Source organism: Staurois parvus, unplaced genomic scaffold, assembly GCF_062004578.1.
Source record: "Staurois parvus isolate SC_StPar_1 unplaced genomic scaffold, SC_StPar_1.0 ptg000199l, whole genome shotgun sequence".
Taxonomy (NCBI): Eukaryota; Metazoa; Chordata; class Amphibia; order Anura; family Ranidae; genus Staurois; species Staurois parvus.
Window position 1 is genome coordinate 4,716,969 of NW_028317995.1, and position 23,809 is coordinate 4,740,777.

Below are 23,809 nucleotides of genomic sequence, written 5' to 3' on the forward strand. Positions count from 1 at the left end.
TCACACAAATAGAGCTTTCTTTTGGTGGTATTTAATCACCACTTTTACTAGATAAATAAAAAAAAACTGAAACGTTTGAAAAAAACCACACTTTTCTTCATTTCTGTTATAAAATTTTGCAAATAAATAAAATTTCTTCATAAATTTAGGTCAAAATGTACATGGTGAAAATAATAAAAATAATAATAATTTAATTATTTTTTTCTCAAATTTTTCTATAATTTTTTTATTTTTTATTACATTATTATTTTTTTTTTTACTATTTTTTTTCAACACACTTTGACCAAAGCAATACAATGTTACCATAGTAACATTGAACTACTCTGGAGAAGTGATCAGGATTTTTCTTTTTTTAACACGTTATGATTGCTAATACCAATGTATTTCATTGATATTTGCTAACATTGTTACTGAATGAAACTGATTAATTCAGTCTTTTGTTGTGATTAGCTGTGATTGGGCAAAGCTGATCACATAATACAGATGAGCTGTGAATGGCCCTGTCTGTATCATGTGACTGCTAACATGTCACAGCTTACAACATAATTGTATACAATGGATGGCATGACAGGAAGCCATCCATTGTATACAATTGACATGTGATCTGCTGTGATTGGTCACATAGTTCACATGACACTGGCAACGAGCCAGTGTAGTGATATGTCATCGGCTGTGTACCATGGACACAGCCATTGATAGATCGCGCCACTGCGAGACCCCGCAGCCACGTGAGCGGCTCGTTTTGACAGGACGTCATATGACGCCCAGTCACAACAGCGAGTGTGTTCAAGATTTAAAAAAAAAACTGTAAGAGTGAAAATGTGTAACCTTTTAGCACTGCAAGTTTAAAATGACTCAATTGCAATTTTTAAAATGTGAAAAACATGTACTCCCTGAAAAGCAAACAATGAATACTTATCTACCTATTCACCTATCCTGCGTCCTACATTGCTGAACTCTCTTAAAACATTTTCTATCTCTGATACTGTTATATGCATGTCTCCCCTTCTAAGCTCTATAGTTCCCTTTGCCCGCTCTTATGTTACTGCAGGGGGAAAAGGTAGTATTTCCACCAAAACAAATTTTCTTAATTTTGGAGGAGCAGGTAAAAGTTAGAACCCCGTCAGGATTTTTCTGCTGTCTGGGTCTCGGTTAGAGATTTTTACCATCACCTATCTTGTTGACAACATTTAACTGAACAAGAATTGAAAAAAAAAACCTCTCCAACTGCAAACATAATGACTTAATAATGTTTATACTTACTAAGGCAGGGGAAAAATTGAGCCCCTGCCTTATTTTAATTTGTCCCTGTTGCAAATTTCCCTATAACGAAACCAATGTCAGCAGGACAGAAAGTAAGGGAAAATTTCAGAGCCCCAGATAGCAGTACAAATCTGACAAGAGTCTATCCCAACTCTGTCCAACACTAGAATATATATGCTTTTGGCTTGACATACACTTTAAGGGGCATGTTCAAAATAATAGCAGTGTGGAGTTCTATCAGTGAGGTCATTCATTCTTTGAAAAACAGGTGGCAAATATTGCCTTTATTTAAGGAAGGAAGGCAGCAAATATTGTACATGCTGGTTACAGTGCATTTCTCTCTGAAATTCGGAGGAAAATGAGTCATTCCAGACCTTGTTCAGAAGAACAGCGGACCTTGATTAAAAAGTTGATTGGAGAGGGGAAAACATATAAAGAAGTGCAGAAAATGATAGGCTGCTCAGCTAAAATGATCGCAAATGCTTTAAAATGGCAACCAAAACCTGAAAGACGTGGAAGAAAGTGAAAAACTACCATTCGAATGGCTAGAAGAATAGCCAAAATGGCAAGGACTCAGCCAACAATCAGCTCTAGGAAGATCAAAGAAGGTCTAAAGTTACCTGTGAGTACTGTTACAATTAGAAGATGCCTATGTGAAGCCAAGCTATCTGCAAGAAGCCCCCGCAAAGTCCTACTGTTGAAAAAAAGACGTGCTGAAGAGGTTACAATTTGCCAAAGAGCACATTGACTGGCCTAAAGAGAAATGGCGCAACATTTTGTGGACTGATGAAAGTAAGATTGTTCTTTTTGGGTCTAGTGGCCGGAGACAGTTTGTCAGACGACCCCCAAACACTGAATTCAAGCCACAGTACACTGTGAAGACAGTGAAGCATGGTTGCGCAAGCATCATGATATGGGGATGTTTCTCATACTACGGTGTTGGGCCTATTTATCGCATACCAGGGATCATGGATCAGTTTGAATACATCAGAATACTTGAAGAGGTCATGCTGCCTTATGCTGAAGAGGAAATGCCCTTGAAATGGGTGTTCCAACAAGACAACGACCCCAAACACACCAGTAAACGTGCAACAGCTTAGTTCCAGACCAACAAGATTGACGTTATGGAGTGGCCAGCCCAATCCCCGGATCTTAATCCAATAGAAAACTTGTGGGGTGACATCAAAAATGCAGTTTCTGATGCAAAACCAAGAAATAGAGAAGAACTGTGGAATGTAGTCCAATCGTCCTGGGCTGGAATACCTGTTCAGGTGCCAGAAGTTGGTTGACTCCATGCAACACAGATGTACAGCAGTTCTCAGAAACAGTGCTTATACAACTAAATATTAATCAAGTGATTCAAAGGAAAGCAAAATCTTCAAACATTTTTCAGTTTATATAGTGAATGTTTGAGTTTGTAAAGAAGAATACAAACACTGCTATTTTTTTTGAACAATCTAATATTCACTTTTCTTAAATTTTTTTAGAGGAACAACACAAATTTGATATATTTTTCTTCATATTTTGATTTGGAATAGAATGTGTAGTGTTCCCAATGCATTTGTGTGTATGGAAATAAAAGCTATTAGAAGGCTTTTGAGCTTTATTCACTTTTTTTAACATACTGCTATTATTCTGAACACAACTGTATGTACTTTTATGAAATGTTTCAAATGAAATAGAATTAAAGGTTCATTGAACATATATAGGTAATTTATTTATCAGGAATTCCATTTGAGTACTCACACTTGTCCCTCCTTCCCCATTGCACCCCCTCCTTCCTTTCCCAACCACTCCACCCATCACACTGACAGGCACATGACTAAGGAGTTTTGTAATAGGGGTGGACAGAGCCTGATGGGGAACTGAGAGACTAGTTCCCCTTAAGGTCTAATTTACTTTTGATTTACAACACACTGCAGTGGTCAAATCACTAGCCATTATTCAGTCCAATAGCAACCTTTCAAATCTGGCCACTGCTGTCAATCAAAAGTAAAGGCAGCCTGATGGGGAACTAGACTCTTGATCCCTCAATCAGGCTATGTTCAGCCAACAACAAGTCATTTCCAAAATCAGAGCATTGTCCATAGCTGGGCAATAACATCACCAGTATCCCTGGCCTCTTTGTTTACACAGCAGAATTAGGTCAGGGATACAGTTCTGTGCAGTAAGCTATCACATACATGACAGCTTCCCAGCACAGGCATGGTCTGCTCTGAGTACTGGCATCTCCATACTCATTCTTAGAGCTGGTCTTAATTATTGCAAGTTTCCTAAACTGAAAATTGGTGGTAATGCTTCAGGAATTTGTCACTGCTGTAGTGACAGGGTTTTAAAGAGGAGATAGTAATGTAGCACTACCCCCTTAGGAGTTGTTGAAGTTTGGGTTCCCCTAATGTTCTGCACAGTCAGACAACACACATTTCCTTCACACACACTTGCATCCAGGAGACAGTGACCAGTCCTTGAGCATGTTTTTTGTAATTTTATTAGGGGAACTGAACTTGGATGGGGTAAGGGGGTGTATGGGATGCCCAAGGGTAATGGCAACAGATGACAATCTCCCTGAACTATGTACAAGTCTATTTTAGCAGCAAAAGAACAGATTCTCTCATGTGATGGCTGTGAGAGCCAATCACAGTGGTCAAGTGAACAGGAATCTGTGCTGCCTCCCTACATTAAAGTCAATTTAAAGGACCATCAGGAGGTGGCATGAAGGGGTTAAACATTTCCAATGTAGTAAGTATTTGGTTGCACCAGAGTGAAAAACCAGGGCTTATATTTCAGGTATGTACCCACACAGGCCATTTTTGAAATGCCTTTTCTGTGGTTGCAGATTATCATGGAAGCATTGCAATAGGAAACTGAGCATTTGTGTCCTTTCACCACTTCCCGCCCAGCCCATGTATATAAACGGACAGAAGGAAGCAGTGCAGGAGCGGGTTGCTGTTCATAAACGGCGCCCACCATTTTAGCCTGTGCGCGCCCCTTGGGAGGCATCACCATCTGGTGCCCGCTGTGTCCGGAAGACACAGCGGAACACCGACCGCTGTACAGGACCTCTGTGTGAGGTCCCAATCATGTGATCACTGATTGGCCAATGTGATTACATGAATAGTAGCAAGCAAGATGTCACTTCTCTAATTCAAACAATGCCATAAATACAGTGTGAAAATCAATAAAAATATGAGATATTCAAATTAATTAATTAAAGTGACCTTTCAAAAAAAAAAATAATATTATATCCTTCATACTATAATATGAAGGATATAATATTAATATTTTTTTTGAAAGGTCACTTTAATTAATTTGAATATCTCATATTTTTATTGATTTTCACTCTGTATTTATGGCATTGTTTGAATTAGGGTGTTGATTTGCGCTGTTTTTTTTGTTTGTTTTTATGTTTTGGTGTTAATTACCTGTGCGAAGCAGCAATCTACTACCTGGTTGTAAATCTTTGGGGTATTCCTGTGCACTGGGGTTTGTTGTATATTTATCTAAGATGTCACTTCTGACATCATTGCTTACTACTATTAAAATCTGTGAGTGATCACAGAGGTCACATAGTACAAGGCTATTCACAACAGCCTTGTACCATGTGACAAGCTGTGACCAATCACAGCTCTCACAGTATTTCTCAATGGCTGCAAGAATGTAGCCAGAGAGAAAGAGAAATTATTGCTTTTACAGCCTTTATGGGTGTAAAAGCAAGCAGTGTAGAAGAAAAAAAATCCTTATCACCCCCCACAAGTAGTACAGTGTCACTATGGTGACACTGTACTGCTAGGGTGACAGTATGTTAAAAAAAAAAAAACATAAATAATAATATAAAAATGTGAAAACATTTTTGAAAAATTATAATTTTTGGTTATTAACTAATTTGGTTATTTTTTTTTTACTAAAAAGATAACTGAATAAATGTTGGCCAAGATTTTTGAAGAAAGATAATTTATTTGCAAAATTGTATAAGAAAAACACTTTTTTTCAAAATTTTGGGATTTTTCATTTATATAGCAAAAAAATAAAAATCCCAGTGGTGAATAAATACCACCAAAATAAAGTTTTATCTGTCTCAAAAAAATGCTAAAAAATTCATATGGGTACAGTGTTGCATGACCGTGCAATTGTCATTCAAAGTGTGATAGCGCTGAAAATTGGCCTGGACAGGAAGGGGTAAAAGTGTACTTTTTTTATTTGCACTAACATTCAATTTTCAGGACAAGCTTTCGGGGCATATCACCTTCTTCAAGGTCCTTGAAGAATAGGACATACCCCAAAAGCTTGTCCTAAAGATTGTATGTTAGTGCAAATAAAAAAGTAAAACGGGCAGTACTTAATTGTATCAGTATGCTTATGTGTTGTTTTTGTGTTAGACATGCAGTGTTGTTTAATCCAAAATAATAGGGTAACATTTTCAAATTTAATATACAGTACTCTATGACATTACCAGTTATACACAATATGAAATAGGTGATAGCATTTCTAAAAGTAAATATTTTGGTAATATAGGAGCAATAATAAAATCAAACTTTTATTTGCCATCCAATTTTTTATATTTTTTAATTCTATTTATTTTCAAAAAGATTGTACAAGTTAAATTACAATTAAACATGTGTTGCTTCAATCCCACTAGAAACTCTGCTTTACATATCTAGATATGTTCTTTCCACAGCACCTGGGCCCTTGTGTGTTGAATTGAGTCACTGATCAGTTTCCTCCTGATCTCAGTAATTTTGTTTTTTTCTGAAGAGGAAACAGAAACTGTCACCTGGAACCAATCTTACCATGTCACCTACAGTAACAAACACTTCTTTTCATTTTCATGTTAATTTTAACCTTGAACCTATGAAAAAATGAATGACAAACCTTGAAAAACGTGGTGCAAAGCATTGTTTTATGTATGGGGTTAAATAATAATTTGAATTTAGATTAAAATTTCCTACTTACCAGGGGCCTCCTGTATAGCAACCAAAAAAGGTTCCTCACCTCCTAGAGCTCCCTAATGAAGAGGAATGTAACCCATATGTAATTGTTCTGTACACATAAAACAGAACACCTCCAATAATAAGTAATTCCTGATGCCTCTGAACATTATTTACCCAGTAAAAAGCTTGATGAGAGAATTATAGCAAACTACACAACAAAATAATAATTTTGTAGTGTGTTTTTATTGTACAAAGATAGGAAACAAAAATAGTTTCTGTTGCACAAAGGAAAGTTTCATGCTCTTTGAATCAGTATTAAACCCAAAAATTAAAGTTCAATATATGGTGGCTGCATTATTTTATTTTTTTAGGATTTTTTTCTTTATTTTCACCAGATAATCCGGCCAGTAACATACTTCCTTTCTTAGGAAAACAAAACAAGACTTTTGCATGGTAACCAGAGAAACGATATTCCTCTACAGCAGTGGTTCTCAACCTTCCTAATGCCGTGACCCTTTAATACAGTTCCTCATGTTGTGGTGACCCCCAACCATAAAATTATTTACGCAGTAATTATAATTCATGAAGTGTCGTTTTACCTCCAATATGGCTGCTTTTAACAGAGTAGCTGCTTTCAACACAGCAGTTGCTCTCTACACTGTAGCTGCTCTTTACACATCGGAAATATGTGTTTTCTGATGGTCTTAGGCGACCCCTGTGAAAGGGGTCGAGAACCACTGCTCTACAGGCTCCACTCCTCAGGCATACCACCAATGACAGGGACTGGTTCCCTGTGGTCATCAGCCACACCCGTGTCATTGTAACACTTCCATAGAAAAAAGGGGAACCATTCAATGTACTGAAAGCCTCAGAACCATTACCAATAACTATTTAATACATCCATCAAACAGATCAAACATACAAAAGCCCTAAAACATTTCACTCAATGGTGAGCTTACTCATAGGGTCACTTTAGGGCATTTTCATCTTAGATAGACTGATCTGTTTGATGGATGAATTAAATAAATGGTTCTGAGACTTTCAGCACAATAAGTGGTTCCCTTTTTTCTTTGGAGAATTTTTCATGGCTCTACAGGGAAGACATTTGTTTACAAACCATATAGTTTAGCACCACACCTTGAACCTAAACTCCATATGTTCTTGTTCATTTACGCTAGCTTAGTTTATTAACCTTTACATAGGGCATGGAATTCTGAAATGTTCAAGCCTGCTTAGCTACAATGAGTGATCAGAGGCTCTCAAAAGGTTTGCTCCTGGTGGCAGGCACTGAATAAGGTATGCAGTGCTAAAATATAAGTACTTCTGATGATAGCACGCTACTTCAGGAACATGAGGGTTGTTGACTGGAGCACTGCTGACCACTGCACTCTGAAGGTGCTCTGAATCCTCAGCATACCACCAGCACAGGTGAATGTGATATAGTATAAAAGCATTTTTAACACATATAAATACACACACTGTACTTTTATGCATCCTGACTGCAGTTGTTGTCAGATTATGCACCACTTCGCCCAGAAAATTGCTGCAATTGCAAATGTTTAGGCATTCCCATGTTTATTTCTTTTGTTTGTATTGGTATGACACAAAAAAGTTGATAAAAAAAAGCCAAATCTGACACATTTCACGCGAACCCCCAAAAATGAACTGGACAAAATTATTGGCACCTTCTCAAAATTGTAAGAAATAATTGCATTCCAAGTTTATGATGTTCTTTTAATTTGTAAATAAACTCACCTGTATGAATTAACAGATCTTAATGTTCCTGTGTTCACTTTGCGCAACATTGTCAAGAAGTTTACAGCCCATGGCACTGTAGCTAATCTCCCTGGACGTGGACGAAAGAGAAAAACTTGATCAAAGATTGCGATGAAGGATTGTTCGAATGGTGGATAAAGAACCTTGATCAACTTCCAGACAAATTCAAGCTTACCTTCTGGCACAGGGTACAATTGTGTCAGCTTGCACAATACGTCACAATCTGAATGAAAAGGGACGCTATGTTAGGAGACCCAGGAGGACCCCACTGCTGACAAAAACAAAAAAAGCCAGATTGGAGTTTTCCAAAACTTACCAGAGGAAGCAAAAATCCTTTTAGGAGAATGTGCTGTGGACAGACACGGTATAAATACGGCGGCAGGGCAGCACGGCTGGGCAAAAGCACATTTTAAAACGTGCGTTTTGTAAACAGGTAGGGGGCGCGCGTGAGGCGCGCCGCCGCCCTACCTGTCCCGCCGATCACAGCCGCGGATGTCAGTCGCTGGGTCACAGCCGGTCGTTACTGGCTATGTCCCGGCGATCGGCGGCAATCGCTGACATAGAGCACAGCTGCAGTAGCTGTGCTTTCTGTCAGTTCCCTGACAGCTCCAGGACACGCTGATTGGGACAGAAGAGTTTCTCTCTCCTGATCAGTGGTGTTCCCTGCAGTACACACCCCCGCCCCCTAGTAAAACACTCCCCTCACACAGTTAACCCTTTCCCTGAAAAATAAACTTAACTCCTTCCTCCCCAGTGCCATTAGTACAGTGTCAGTGTTTTTTTTTGCACTGATCACTGTATTGGTGTCACTGGGGATGTCAGTGACCCCAAGTCAGTACCCCCCAATGTCAGCATGTCTGCCGCAGTCCCGCAGTCCCGCCATAAGTCGCTGATTGCCGCCACTATTAGTATAAAAAAAAACTAAAAATCCCAGTATCTTTCCCACCATTTGTAAACGCTATAACTTTCACGTAAAACAATTAACTTACACGTATTGGGTTTTTTTTTTTTTAGCAAAGACATGTCGCAGAATGGATTTTGGCAGAAATTTATGACTAAATTTGATTTTTACATTTTTTTTTACTGGACATGTTTTATAGCAAAAAGTGCAAAATATAGTTTTTTTTCCTCATTGTCAGCCTTTTTTTTAATAGCGCTAAAAATAAAAACCGCACAGGCGATCAAATACCACCAAAAGAAAGCTCAATTTGTGGGAAAAAAAAGGATGTAAATTTTATTTATGTACTGTATTGCATGACCTCACAATTGTCCATTAAACTAGTGCAGCACTGTATAGCAAAAAAAGGCGTAAATTGCAGTATCTATACCATAGTTTGTAGACGCTATAACTGTCACACAAAGCAATCAATATATACTTATTGGGATTTTTTTTACCAAAAACATGTAGCAGAATACATTTTGGCCTAAATTTATAACCAACTTTGAGTTTACTATATATTTTTTATAGCTGAAAGTAAAAAATATTGTTTTTCTTCAAAATTTTTGGCCTTTTTTTGTTTATAGCGTGAAAAATAAAAAGCGCACAGGTGATCAAATACCACCGAAAGAAAGCTCTATTTGTGTGAAAAAAAGGATGTAAATTTCGTTTGGGTGCAGCATTGCATGACTGCGCAATTATCAGTTGAATTAGTGCAGCGCCGAGTAACAAAAAGAGGCCTGGTCATTAAGGGGGGTAAATCCTCTGGAGGTCAAGTGGTTAAAGGAAAGAATACAGTCCCTACAGTCAAATCTGGAAGAGATTCACTGGTGTTTTGGGGTTGCTTTGCTGCTTCAGACACTGGGGAGTTTATTTACTAAAGCTGGAGAGTGCAAAATCAGACTCACTTCTGCATAGAAACCAATCAGCTTCCAAGTTTCATTGCCAAAGCTTCATTGAACAAGCTGAGGTTAGAAGCTGATTGGTTTCTATGCAGAAGGGAGTCTGATTTTGGACTCTCCAGCTTTAGTAAATAAACCCCTGGATGTCTTGACCGAGGGCATGGCATTATGAAATCTGAAGACTACCAAAGAACTCTGGGTTGCAATGTAGGACCCAGTGTCAGAAAGGTGGGACTCTGTCAGAAGTCATCAGTCTTACATCCCACGTCAAAAGGCACCCAGAAACTATGTAAGACAAAGCACTGGAGAGTACTGGACTGGCCAGCAATGAGTCCAGATGTCAATTTCATATAGCACCTGTGGACAGATCTCAAAACAGCAGTTGGGAAAAAGAACCCTTCCATTCTGAGAGACCTGGAGCAGTTGAAAAAAGAATGGTCCAAAATTCCAGTAGAGAGGTGTAAGAAACTCATTGATAGTTAGAGGAAGTGATGGATTTCAGTTATTTTTTCCAAGGGGTGTGTTACAAATATTAAATTGAGGGTGCCAATAATTTTGTCTAATTCATTTCTGGGGTGTTGCATGGAATATGTCCTATTTGGCTTTTTTTTCACCACTTTTGTGTGTCATACCAATACAAACAAGATAAATAAACATTTGTAATTGCATTAATTTTCTGGGCAAAGTGGTGCATTATCTGACAGAAATGTAGGGGTGCTAATATTTTTGGCCATGACTATAACTGTTACCTCTATTTTAATTGCAAAAATGGGTTGCCTTTTTGAGGTGGTTTTGGAGCAGAGAACATCTGTCAGGTTTTTATTGCTCTGTGTCCCCATTAGGGAGCTTCTATTTGACCTGTTTAGTGCTATCACCAAAAGTAAAAGTGGAAGAAAATCCCAAATTTTGGGATGTCACTAGCAGAGCAATAGAGGGGAAATGGGGACACTAGTTCTGCTGCGAACTGGATATTTCCTCACTTTAGTGGAATTTCCTTTCACTTTCTATTTTGGCTATAGGTCAGAAAGTGCAGGGAAATCTCACCAATGGACACAGATGGCAAAAAAAAAATAAAAAATTGACTGGGGTTATAGCTCACCTTTACTCTATACAATTAACCCTCAAAAATCAAAAGCCCTTAACTAGAGATGAGCGAATTATTCAAAAATTTGATTCGGCTGATTCGCCGAATTTGCGGGAGAAATTCGATTCGATGCGAATTTATTCGCTACGAATTTAACTAATTAAAAGGGTTTCTAGGCTTCAGAGAGCCTTTATATTAGTGCAGAACACTGTACCTTTAATTTAAATGCCCTTGGAGTCTGCTGGGGAAGAGAAATAATACTGTCAGTCAGTATGACATGCAGATGAGTGCCGTCGATCTTAGAATCACCGCACACTTCACTCATTTGGGCAGTCACGGGGCACGACGAAGAAGAAGAAGAAGAAGAAGAAGAAGAATGAAAAGAAGAAGAAGAAGAATGAAAAGAAGAAGAAGAAGAATGAAAAGAAGAATGAAAAGAAGAAGAAGATGAATGAAAAGAAGAATGAAAAGAAGAAGAAGAATGAAAAGAAGAAGAAGAATGAAAAGAAGAATGAAAAGAAGAAGAAGAATGAAAAGAAGAATGAAAAGAAGAATGAGAAGAATGAAAAGAAGAATGAAAAGAAGAAGAAGAATGAAAAGAAGAATGAGAAGAAGAATGAGAAGAATGAAAAGAAGAATGAGAAGAATGAAAAGAAGAATGAAAAGAAGAAGAATGAAAAGAAGAAGAAGAATGAAAAGAAGAATGAAAAGAAGAAGAAGAAGAATGAAAAGAAGAAGAAGAAGAATGAAAAGAAGAATGAAAAGAAGAATGAGAAGAATGAAAAGAAGAAGAAGAATGAAAAGAAGAATGAGAAGAAGAATGAAAAGAAGAATGAAAAGAAGAATGAGAAGAAGAATGAGAAGAATGAAAAGAAGAATGAAAAGAAGAAGAATGAAAAGAAGAAGAAGAAGAAGAATGAAAAGAAGAATGAAAAGAAGAAGAAGAATGAAAAGAAGAATGAGAAGAATGAAAAGAAGAAGAAGAAGAAGAATGAAAAGAAGAATGAAAAGAAGAAGAAGAATGAAAAGAAGAAGAAGAGGAATGAAAAGAAGAATGAGAATGAAAAGAAGAATGAAAAGAAGATGAAGAATGAAAAGAAGAATGAGAAGAAGAATGAAAAGATGAATGAGAAGAAGAATGAGAAGAATGAAAAAAAGAATGAGAAGAATGAAAAGAAGAAGAAGAAGAATGAAAAGAAGAAGAAGAAGAAGAATGAAAAGAAGAATGAAAAGAAGAAGAAGAATGAAAAGAAGAAGAAGAATGAAAAGAAGAATGAAAAGAAGAAGAAGAAGAATGAAAAGAAGAATGAAAAGAAGAATGAGAAGAATGAAAAGAAGAATGAAAAGAAGAATGAAAAGAAGAAGAAGAATGAAAAGAAGAATGAGAAGAATGAAAAGAAGAAGAAGAATGAAAAGAAGAATGAAAAGAAGAAGAAGAAGAATGAAAAGAAGAATGAAAAGAAGAAGAAGAATGAAAAGAAGAAGAAGAAGAATGAAAAGAAGAATGAAAAGAAGAATGAGAAGAATGAAAAGAAGAATGAAAAGAAGAAGAAGAATGAAAAGAAGAATGAGAAGAAGAATGAAAAGAAGAATGAGAAGAAGAATGAGAAGAATGAAAAGAAGAATGAGAAGAATGAAAAGAAGAATGAAAAGAAGAAGAAGATGAATGAAAAGAAGAATGAAAAGAAGAAGAAGAATGAAAAGAAGAAGAAGAATGAAAAGAAGAATGAGAAGAATGAAAAGAAGAATGAAAAGAAGAAGAAGAATGAAAAGAAGAATGAGAAGAATGAAAAGAAGAAGAAGAATGAAAAGAAGAATGAAAAGAAGAAGAAGAAGAATGAAAAGAAGAAGAAGAATGAAAAGAAGAATGAAAAGAAGAAGAAGAAGAATGAAAAGAAGAAGAAGAATGAAAAGAAGAATGAGAAGAAGAATGAAAAGAAGAATGAGAAGAATGAAAAGAAGAATGAAAAGAAGAAGAAGAATGAAAAGAAGAATGAGAAGAAGAATGAGAAGAATGAAAAGAAGAATGAGAAGAATGAAAAGAAGAATGAAAAGAAGAAGAAGAATGAAAAGAAGAATGAAAAGAAGAAGAAGAAGAATGAAAAGAAGAAGAAGAATGAAAAGAAGAAGAAGAATGAAAAGAAGAAGAAGAATGAAAAGAAGAAGAAGAATGAAAAGAAGAAGAAGAAGAATGAAAAGAAGAATGAAAAGAAGAATGAGAAGAATGAAAAGAAGAATGAAAAGAAGAAGAAGAATGAAAAGAAGAAGAAGAAGAATGAAAAGAACAATGAGAAGAAGAATGAGAAGAATGAAAAGAAGAATGAGAAGAATGAAAAGAAGAATGAAAAGAAGAAGAATGAAAAGAAGAAGAAGAAGAATGAAAAGAAGAATGAAAAGAAGAAGAAGAATGAAAAGAAGAATGAAAAGAAGAAGAAGAATGAAAAGAAGAATGAGAAGAATGAAAAGAAGAAGAAGAAGAAGAATGAAAAGAAGAATGAAAAGAAGAAGAAGAAGAAGAATGAAAAGAAGAAGAAGAAGAATGAAAAGAAGAATGAAAAGAAGAAGAAGAATGAAAAGAAGAAGAAGAAGAATGAAAAGAAGAATGAGAAGAATGAAAAGAAGAAGAAGAATGAAAAGAAGAAGAAGAATGAAAAGAAGAAGAAGAAGAATGAAAAGAAGAATGAGAAGAATGAAAAGAAGAATGAGAAGAAGAATGAAAAGAAGAATGAGAAGAAGAATGAGAAGAATGAAAAAAGAATGAGAAGAATGAAAAGAAGAATGAAAAGAAGAAGAATGAAAAGAAGAAGAAGAAGAATGAAAAGAAGAATGAAAAGAAGAAGAAGAATGAAAAGAAGAATGAAAAGAAGAAGAAGAATGAAAAGAAGAAGAATGAAAAGAAGAATGAAAAGAAGAATGAGAAGAATGAAAAGAAGAATGAAAAGAAGAAGAAGAATGAAAAGAAGAATGAGAAGAATGAAAAGAAGAAGAAGAATGAAAAGAAGAATGAAAAGAAGAAGAAGAAGAATGAAAAGAAGAAGAAGAATGAAAAGAAGAATGAAAAGAAGAAGAAGAATGAAAAGAAGAAGAAGAATGAAAAGAAGAATGAGAAGAAGAATGAGAAGAATGAAAAGAAGAATGAAAAGAAGAATGAGAAGAAGAATGAAAAGAAGAATGAGAAGAATGAAAAGAAGAATGAGAAGAATGAAAAGAAGAATGAAAAGAAGAAGAATGAAAAGAAGAATGAAAAGAAGAAGAAGAATGAAAATAAGAAGAAGAATGAAAAGAAGAAGAAGAAGAATGAAAAGAAGAATGAAAAGAAGAATGAGAAGAATGAAAAGAAGAATGAAAAGAAGAAGAAGAATGAAAAGAAGAAGAAGAAGAATGAAAAGAACAATGAGAAGAAGAATGAGAAGAATGAAAAGAAGAATGAGAAGAATGAAAAGAAGAATGAAAAGAAGAAGAAGAAGAATGAAAAGAAGAATGAAAAGAAGAAGAAGAATGAAAAGAAGAATGAAAAGAAGAAGAAGAATGAAAAGAAGAATGAGAAGAATGAAAAGAAGAAGAAGAAGAAGAATGAAAAGAAGAATGAAAAGAAGAAGAAGAAGAAGAATGAAAAGAAGAAGAAGAAGAATGAAAAGAAGAATGAAAAGAAGAAGAAGAATGAAAAGAAGAAGAAGAATGAAAAGAAGAATGAGAAGAATGAAAAGAAGAAGAAGAATGAAAAGAAGAAGAAGAATGAAAAGAAGAAGAAGAAGAATGAAAAGAGGAATGAGAAGAATGAAAAGAAGAATGAGAAGAAGAATGAAAAGAAGAATGAGAAGAAGAATGAGAAGAATGAAAAAAGAATGAGAAGAATGAAAAGAAGAATGAAAAGAAGAAGAATGAAAAGAAGAAGAAGAAGAATGAAAAGAAGAATGAAAAGAAGAAGAAGAATGAAAAGAAGAATGAAAAGAAGAAGAAGAATGAAAAGAAGAAGAATGAAAAGAAGAATGAAAAGAAGAATGAGAAGAATGAAAAGAAGAATGAAAAGAAGAAGAAGAATGAAAAGAAGAATGAGAAGAATGAAAAGAAGAAGAAGAATGAAAAGAAGAATGAAAAGAAGAAGAAGAAGAATGAAAAGAAGAAGAAGAATGAAAAGAAGAATGAAAAGAAGAAGAAGAATGAAAAGAAGAAGAAGAAGAATGAAAAGAAGAATGAGAAGAATGAGAAGAATGAAAAGAAGAATGAAAAGAAGAATGAGAAGAAGAATGAAAAGAAGAATGAGAAGAATGAAAAGAAGAATGAGAAGAATGAAAAGAAGAATGAAAAGAAGAAGAATGAAAAGAAGAATGAAAAGAAGAAGAAGAATGAAAAGAAGAAGAAGAAGAAGAATGAAAAGAAGAATGAGAAGAATGAAAAGAAGAATGAAAAGAAGAAGAAGAATGAAAAGAAGAATGAGAAGAATGAAAAGAAGAAGAATGAAAAGAAGAATGAAAAGAAGAAGAAGAAGAATGAAAAGAAGAAGAAGAAGAATGAAAAGAAGAATGAAAAGAAGAAGAATGAAAAGAAGAAGAAGAAGAATGAAAAGAAGAATGAAAAGAAGAATGAGAAGAATGAAAAGAAGAATGAAAAGAAGAAGAAGAATGAAAAGAAGAATGAGAAGAAGAATGAAAAGAAGAATTTAATTAGGGACTAGCTGAAATTGCTCCACATCTGGCCCTGTCTTGACCCTCCCACCCAATACATCTTGAATATTGAAGAAGTGAGACCGAAAGCCATCTGCTGAACAGAGACTGCAGTCAATCAAATACAACTGCTCATCAGGTACTCTGACAGCTGCTGGTGCTGGATGTCAGAATACAATAGCTGCAACAGGAGATACATGCTTTTTAGGAAACTTTTTTTTGCCCTGCTTTACCCTCTCCACATTCCAGCGCTACCATCTGTGTCCTCCTTCAATCCCACTTAGTCCCCACTTCCAGGCTAAATGATATCCAGCATCATTCAACCACACCCCATGAGCCCAGACTGTCATGGACAGTCCCACTTGTCTCCTCATCGTCAGGCAGCTTGGGCTCACTGGATAATACATTCATATCATGGGAAATTGTTGGAAAAAAAGATGTTTCATAGTTGGTAAGGTTGAATAAAGACTCCAGTCCATCTAGTTCAACCTGTGCATCTACTGTATGTCTCTACCACTTCCCATATCTCTGTATATTGTGTTCAATAAGATGCCCATCTAAAAGGTTTTTTGAATTAGTGACACTTCCCGCTGACACCACTGATTGCAGAAGGGAGGTTTACATCTTTGCTGCTCTAAACAGTGAAAAAAAAACCCTTACGCCATAGAAGGTTAAACAGCTTCTCATCCAACTTCATGGAGTGGCCCCGTGACTTCCTAAGTGACCTGAGACTGAATAGTTTCCTCCCAAAGCTAGAATCACCATTTAGATATTTGAACATTGCTATCATATCTCCTCCTAAAGTGTTACTAAACCCAGGACCCTGCATTCACTATATCTGGTCTCGCACAGTACACACAACATGGAAATGGAATTATTTTAGCAAATGTGAACTGCTAAGTACCTTTTCTCATTAGTAGTTAGAGCAGTCTTGTGACTTCTATCAGTGTACAGGCAAGTACTGGTTAAAGCTTGTAGGAGGAGTTTTCATTTTCCTCTGGCTGTCCTATGAGGCTGCATGACCTCTGACCTTATCTGGACAGTGCTGATTGGCCCTGTGCTGATCACATGCACCCCCCCCCAAAAAAAAAAGCAGATGGATTGGGGACAGTGGAAAAAGGGGAGGATTGAAGAAGTCTGGATCAAACAGCCATTTTATCCAATGCGGAGGATTAACCCTTAAGGTTCCACAGTGAGTATAAGAAGCATGTTTTACTGCATATACAGATTGATTTTACTGTTGTGGGTTTAGTAATACTTTAAGTGTCTCTTTTCCAGGAAGAATAGGTTTAATGTTTGTAATTGTTCCTTATAAGTGAGATCCTCCATCCCTCTTATTAGGTTTGTTGCCCTTCTCTGGACTCTCTCCAGTTCCAGAACATATTTCCTGAGGACTAAAGACCAGAATTGGACAGCATACAGAACCAGAATTTTGTAAAGTGGTAGAATGATAGTTTTATCCCTTGAGTAAATCCCCTTTTTAATGTATGTTACATTGTTTTATATTTAAAGGAAAGCTGCATGTAACTAGATATTAGCAATATGTAGATCATGTTTAGAGATGAGCGAATTATTCAAAAATTTGATTCGGCTGATTCGCCGAATTTGCGGGAGAAATTCGATTCGATGCGAATTTATTCGCTACGAATTTAACTAATTAAAAGGGTTTCTAGGCTTCAGAGAGCCTTTATATTAGTGCAGAACACTGTACCTTTAATTTAAATGCCCTTGGAGTCTGCTGGGGAAGAGAAATAATACTGTCAGTCAGTATGACATGCAGATGAGTGCCGTCGATCTTAGAATCACCGCACACTTCACTCATTTGGGCAGTCACGGGGCACGACGAAGAAGAAGAAGAAGAAGAAGAAGAAGAAGAATGAAAAGAAGAAGAAGAAGAATGAAAAGAAGAATGAAAAGAAGAAGAAGAAGAATGAAAAGAAGAAGAATGAAAAGAAGAAGAAGAATGAAAAGAAGAATTAGAAGAATGAAAAGAAGAAGAAGAAGAATGAAAAGAAGAAGAAGAATGAAAAGAAGAATGAAAAGAAGAAGAAGAAGAATGAAAAGAAGAAGAAGAAGAATGAAAAGAAGAAGAAGAATGAAAAGAAGAAGAAGAAGAATGAAAAGAAGAATGAGAAGAATGAAAAGAAGAATGAAAAGAAGAAGAAGAATGAAAAGAAGAATGAGAAGAAGAATGAAAAGAAGAATGAGAAGAAGAATGAGAAGAATGAAAAGAAGAATGAAAAGAAGAAGAATGAAAAGAAGAAGAAGAATGAAAAGAAGAATGAAAAGAAGAAGAAGAATGAAAAGAAGAATGAAAAGAAGAAGAAGAATGAAAAGAAGAATGAGAAGAATGAAAAGAAGAAGAAGAAGAAGAATGAAAAGAAGAATGAAAAGAAGAAGAAGAATGAAAAGAAGAAGAAGAAGAATGAAAAGAAGAATGAGAAGAATGAAAAGAAGAATGAAAAGAAGATGAAGAATGAAAAGAAGAATGAGAAGAAGAATGAAAAGATGAATGAGAAGAAGAATGAGAAGAATGAAAAAAAGAATGAGAAGAATGAAAAGAAGAATGAAAAGAAGAAGAAGAAGAATGAAAAGAAGAAGAAGAAGAATGAAAAGAAGAATGAAAAGAAGAAGAAGAATGAAAAGAAGAATGAAAAGAAGTAGAAGAATGAAAAGAAGAATGAAAAGAAGAATGAGAAGAATGAAAAGAAGAATGAAAAGAAGAAGAAGAATGAAAAGAAGAATGAGAAGAATGAAAAGAAGAAGAATGAAAAGAAGAAGAAGAAGAATGAAAAGAAGAATGAAAAGAAGAAGAAGAAGAATGAAAAGAAGAATGAAAAGAAGAATGAGAAGAATGAAAAGAAGAATGAAAAGAAGAAGAAGAATGAAAAGAAGAATGAGAAGAAGAATGAAAAGAAGAATGAGAAGAAGAATGAGAAGAATGAAAAGAAGAATGAGAAGAATGAAAAGAAGAATGAAAAGAAGAAGAAGATGAATGAAAAGAAGAATGAAAAGAAGAAGAAGAATGAAAAGAAGAATGAAAAGAAGAAGAAGAATGAAAAGAAGAAGAAGAATGAAAAGAAGAATGAGAAGAATGAAAAGAAGAAGAATGAAAAGAAGAATGAGAAGAATGAAAAGAAGAAGAATGAAAAGAAGAATGAAAAGAAGAAGAAGAAGAATGAAAAGAAGAAGAAGAATGAAAAGAAGAATGAAAAGAAGAAGAAGAAGAATGAAAAGAAGAAGAAGAATGAAAAGAAGAATGAAAAGAAGAAGAAGAAGAATGAAAAGAAGAAGAAGAATGAAAAGAAGAATGAAAAGAAGAAGAAGAAGAAGAATGAAAAGAAGAATGAGAAGAAGAATGAAATGAAGAATGAAAAGAAGAATGAAAAGAAGAAGAAGAATGAAAAGAAGAATGAGAAGAAGAATGAGAAGAATGAAAAGAAGAATGAGAAGAATGAAAAGAAGAATGAAAAGAAGAAGAAGAATGAAAAGAAGAATGAAAAGAAGAAGAAGAAGAATGAAAAGAAGAATGAGAAGAAGAATGAAATGAAGAATGAAAAGAAGAATGAAAAGAAGAAGAAGAATGAAAAGAAGAATGAGAAGAAGAATGAGAAGAATGAAAAGAAGAATGAGAAGAATGAAAAGAAGAATGAAAAGAAGAAGAAGAATGAAAAGAAGAATGAAAAGAAGAAGAAGAAGAATGAAAAGAAGAAGAAGAATGAAAATAAGAAGAAGAATGAAAAGAAGAAGAAGAAGAATGAAAAGAAGAATGAAAAGAAGAATGAGAAGAATGAAAAGAAGAATGAAAAGAAGAAGAAGAATAAAAAGAAGAATGAGAAGAAGAATGAAAAGAAGAATGAGAAGAAGAATGAGAAGAATGAAAAGAAGAATGAGAAGAATGAAAAGAAGAATGAAAAGAAGAAGAATGAAAAGAAGAAGAAGAAGAATGAAAAGAAGAATGAAAAGAAGAAGAAGAATGAAAAGAAGAATGAAAAGAAGAAGAAGAATGAGAAGAATGAAAAGAAGAAGAAGAAGAAGAATGAAAAGAAGAAGAATGAAAAGAAGAATGAAAAGAAGAAGAAGAATGAAAAGAAGAAGAAGAAGAATGAAAAGAAGAATGAGAAGAATGAAAAGAAGAATGAGAAGAAGAATGAAAAGAAGAATGAGAAGAAGAATGAGAAGAATGAAAAAAGAATGAGAAGAATGAAAAGAAGAATGAAAAGAAGAAGAATGAAAAGAAGAAGAAGAAGAATGAAAAGAAGAATGAAAAGAAGAAGAATGAAAAGAAGAATGAAAAGAAGAAGAAGAATGAAAAGAAGAAGAAGAAGAATGAAAAGAAGAATGAAAAGAAGAATGAGAAGAATGAAAAGAAGAATGAAAAGAAGAAGAAGAATGAAAAGAAGAATGAGAAGAATGAAAAGAAGAAGAAGAATGAAAAGAAGAAGAAGAAGAATGAAAAGAAGAAGAAGAATGAAAAGAAGAATGAAAAGAAGAAGAAGAATGAAAAGAAGAAGAAGAAGAATGAAAAGAAGAATGAAAAGAAGAATGAGAAGAATGAAAAGAAGAATGAAAAGAAGAAGAAGAATGAAAAGAAGAATGAGAAGAAGAATGAAAAGAAGAATGAGAAGAATGAAAAGAAGAATGAAAAGAAGAAGAATGAAAAGAAGAATGAAAAGAAGAAGAAGAATGAAAAGAAGAAGAAGAAGAAGAATGAAAAGAAGAATGAGAAGAATGAAAAGAAGAATGAAAAGAAGAAGAAGAATGAAAAGAAGAATGAGAAGAATGAAAAGAAGAAGAATGAAAAGAAGAATGAAAAGAAGAAGAAGAAGAATGAAAAGAAGAAGAAGAAGAATGAAAAGAAGAATGAAAAGAAGAAGAATGAAAAGAAGAAGAATGAAAAGAAGAATGAAAAGAAGAATGAGAAGAATGAAAAGAAGAATGAAAAGAAGAAGAAGAAGAATGAAAAGAAGAATGAGAAGAAGAATGAAAAGAAGAATGAAAAGAAGAATGAGAAGAATGAAAAGAAGAATGAAAAGAAGAAGTATTCCAGTACAGCAAAAAGTGTATCTGCAGAGAGCTCCGCTATTTCTGACAGTTCTCTGACAGTTCCTTCACATTTACAGCGGTTGAAACATTGTATCTGTTTCCGAATAAAAACATCTGTATCCTAAATGGAAACAAATAGATACAATGTTTCAACCGCTGTACATGTGAAGGAACTGTCAGAGAACTGTCAGAAATAGCGGAGCTCTCTGCAGATACACTTTTTGCTGTACTGGAATACTTCTTCTTTTCATTTTTCTTTTCATTTTTGCCGGCTGATTGGGAAAAATCCGATTCGTGCATCCGAAGTTGGCTAATATTCGGATTTGGCACGAATCGAATTTTTCCTGAAATTCGAAACGAATTCCACTTCGCCTGGTTCGATTCGCTCATCTCTACCCTTAACATGTCCTTGCTTCCTGCTATGATAGGACAGTTGCTCCCATTTACTTGGGCCTCTCAATACCTCTCCTATTTAGGCATCAAACTGCCAAATAGGATCCATGATTAGGGTGATTTACCCTCCTATGCTACCGCCCCATTGGTCTACTTTACCAATCTCATGGAAAGGGAAAACAACTCACATATCTCACCCAAAATTTTATATCTTTGTCAAGGAATACCCGCTGCAGTCCCAACCTACTACTTCCGTATTCTTCAACAGAAGGTAACTGCCTTTGTGTGGGGTAAACATAAGCCCCGAATCTCTCACCTAGTATTGGAACGCCCTAAAAACAGAGGAGAATTAGGCCTCTCTAACTTTATAAAATATTATTATACTGCCCAACTAGCTCCACTTTTAAAATATTATTTGGTAGCTGAAACCCCATCTGGGTTCACATAGAAGCAGTAGAGTGTGACCCACTCTTTGTAGCAAATTTACTATGGTTGAAGTGGAATTGTTGCTATCACATCTTAAACCAGAAAGTGCAACATTCTCTTTCACTATGGAACAGACTTAAAACCACTTTTGGTCTTCTTTCACCTCATATGCCTTTATTATGTTATCTTAAACATCTATCATTTTACCCAGCCTTCACCTCCCCATCTGCCTTCCAGCCCTGGAAACTGATCAGATATTGTTATTTTACCACTCACCCAATGTTTAAATCCTTCTCTACCCTTCACGATGACCATGAACTAATAAATTCAGATATTTTCCATTATTTATAACTCAAACATTTCTATGCTCTGTGCAATTGGTCAAGCACTTACTTCTATGACCCAAAATGAATACATTTGCAAAAAAGACACATATACTCAAGGGTATATCACTACGCTGTGCCTACAATTGTTAGCAAAACCTTGTTGTAATCAATACCCAATCAATACATACATGCAAATGGGAAACAGAGCTTGGAATCTTATTATCACACGATGACTGTATGGCAATATAGATTAACACTGAATTTTCATCACAAATCATGGAAGTAAACTACAAAGTTATGATGCACTGTTACTTGGTACCTACAAGAATATCGAAATATGTCCCTCTTTATTCACTGGCCTGTTTCCACAGTTGTGGAAACCTGAGCACCCACCTCGATATTTGATGGTCCTGCCCCACAGTTAGTGTATTCTGCACAAACATTTTTTGGTTTCTCTCTGCTCTTTTTAGGCAGACAGTTACCTCTGGCACATTAGTGGCTATCATGAACCGACAGACTTACTATCTCACATAAAATCTTTTTTCCCTGTTACAGCAAGCAACAACGGCTACTAAACAAACCATAGCCTGCAAATGGAAATCTCCCTAAAAGGTCAAAAATAAAGTGATGCTGGCTATGATCCATGCCAAATTTTAGGCAGTTCTAGGTAAAAAAAATAATATGATACACTAAAATCTGGCAGCCTTTGGGTTGATCATTATCTCTCCCACATCTGGACTCCACTCTTTTGCTCCAATATTGATGGCTCCTTCCCATTAGATGTTGTGTCATCAACCTGCCATTGCCATCTACTCAACCCCCTGACTCTGACCCCGTCCTTCCCTCGTTCTTCCTTACTCTCTCCCCCCACTTCTTCGCTCTCTCTCTTTCTTCTGTCTCCTTTATTTTTACCTATTTTGCCAATTTCTAGGCATTCTAGGTTCCTATGTTAACCACATAATCACCACTGGTAATTAGTTATGTTTAATACATCCTATATTTTACCATTGTTTCTTCTTCTTCTACTTCTGCTGAGCACCCAAGCTCCCTCATCTATATTTGTTATTGATACTGGATCAAGTGGTCAGCAAGCATCATATATATCTTAATATGGTGTTTGATTGCTTGTTTGTGTTCAGTTGTATGCTGCATACCTTGTTAATTGGACCCTTGGTTACTATGCTTGTAATCTAGGTATTGTAAAATGATCTATATCTATACTCTATACTCAATAAATAAATTGAACAAGGAAGGAGATACTAAACTTCAGAAGAAATGAAGAATAGCTGTATTATACTTAAATCAACAGTACACCCCACTGGTTTCCCAGTAATATTGCATTGTAACATTGTTTGTGAGGTTAAAAACACATATGTTCTTCAAGTTCAAACTTGTTTCTGTTTTGGTATTATTGTGGAAGGAAACTAGTTAAATCAGTAAAAACTGTCAGTGAAACCTCAACAGGTTTCTGTAATAATTTTTAAACAATACACAGTTTACCTAACACAACAGTGTACCCTGCTGGTTTGACACTGCATACAGTAAGTTCATTTTAGTGAGCCTTTCTAAGTAACACTAAACTCCACATTTTTTTTTTATAAAACAAATGCTATATGTTTAAATACACGTAGAATGTACCTTCTATTTCTCTCTTCCATAGCTTCATCTCTAAAATGCAAACTTTTTTCTGCTATTCTCAGACATCTTGTTCTAGGGTGGCTACGTTCATTTTCCATGCCCCCCCTTGGGTATGTGAATGTAGCCACCCTTTCCTGCTAACCCTCGATATAGACTACATATCTACATACAGATGCATTTAGTGCTATGGGAATTGTAGTACACATACACAAGAGGAGCATGTGACAAGAAATAATAGGCACTGCTCACTATCTACTAGTTGCAGTGAGGTGTATTAGTGGGGGATGGTAGAGAGTTCCAGAACCCAGAACCTTCACCACTTGCTCTCCAGTGGATTTACCCCCCTTCCTGACCAGGCCTTTTTTTTTTTTTGCATTACGGTGCTGTGTTACTTTAACTGACAATTGCACAGTCATGCAATGCTGC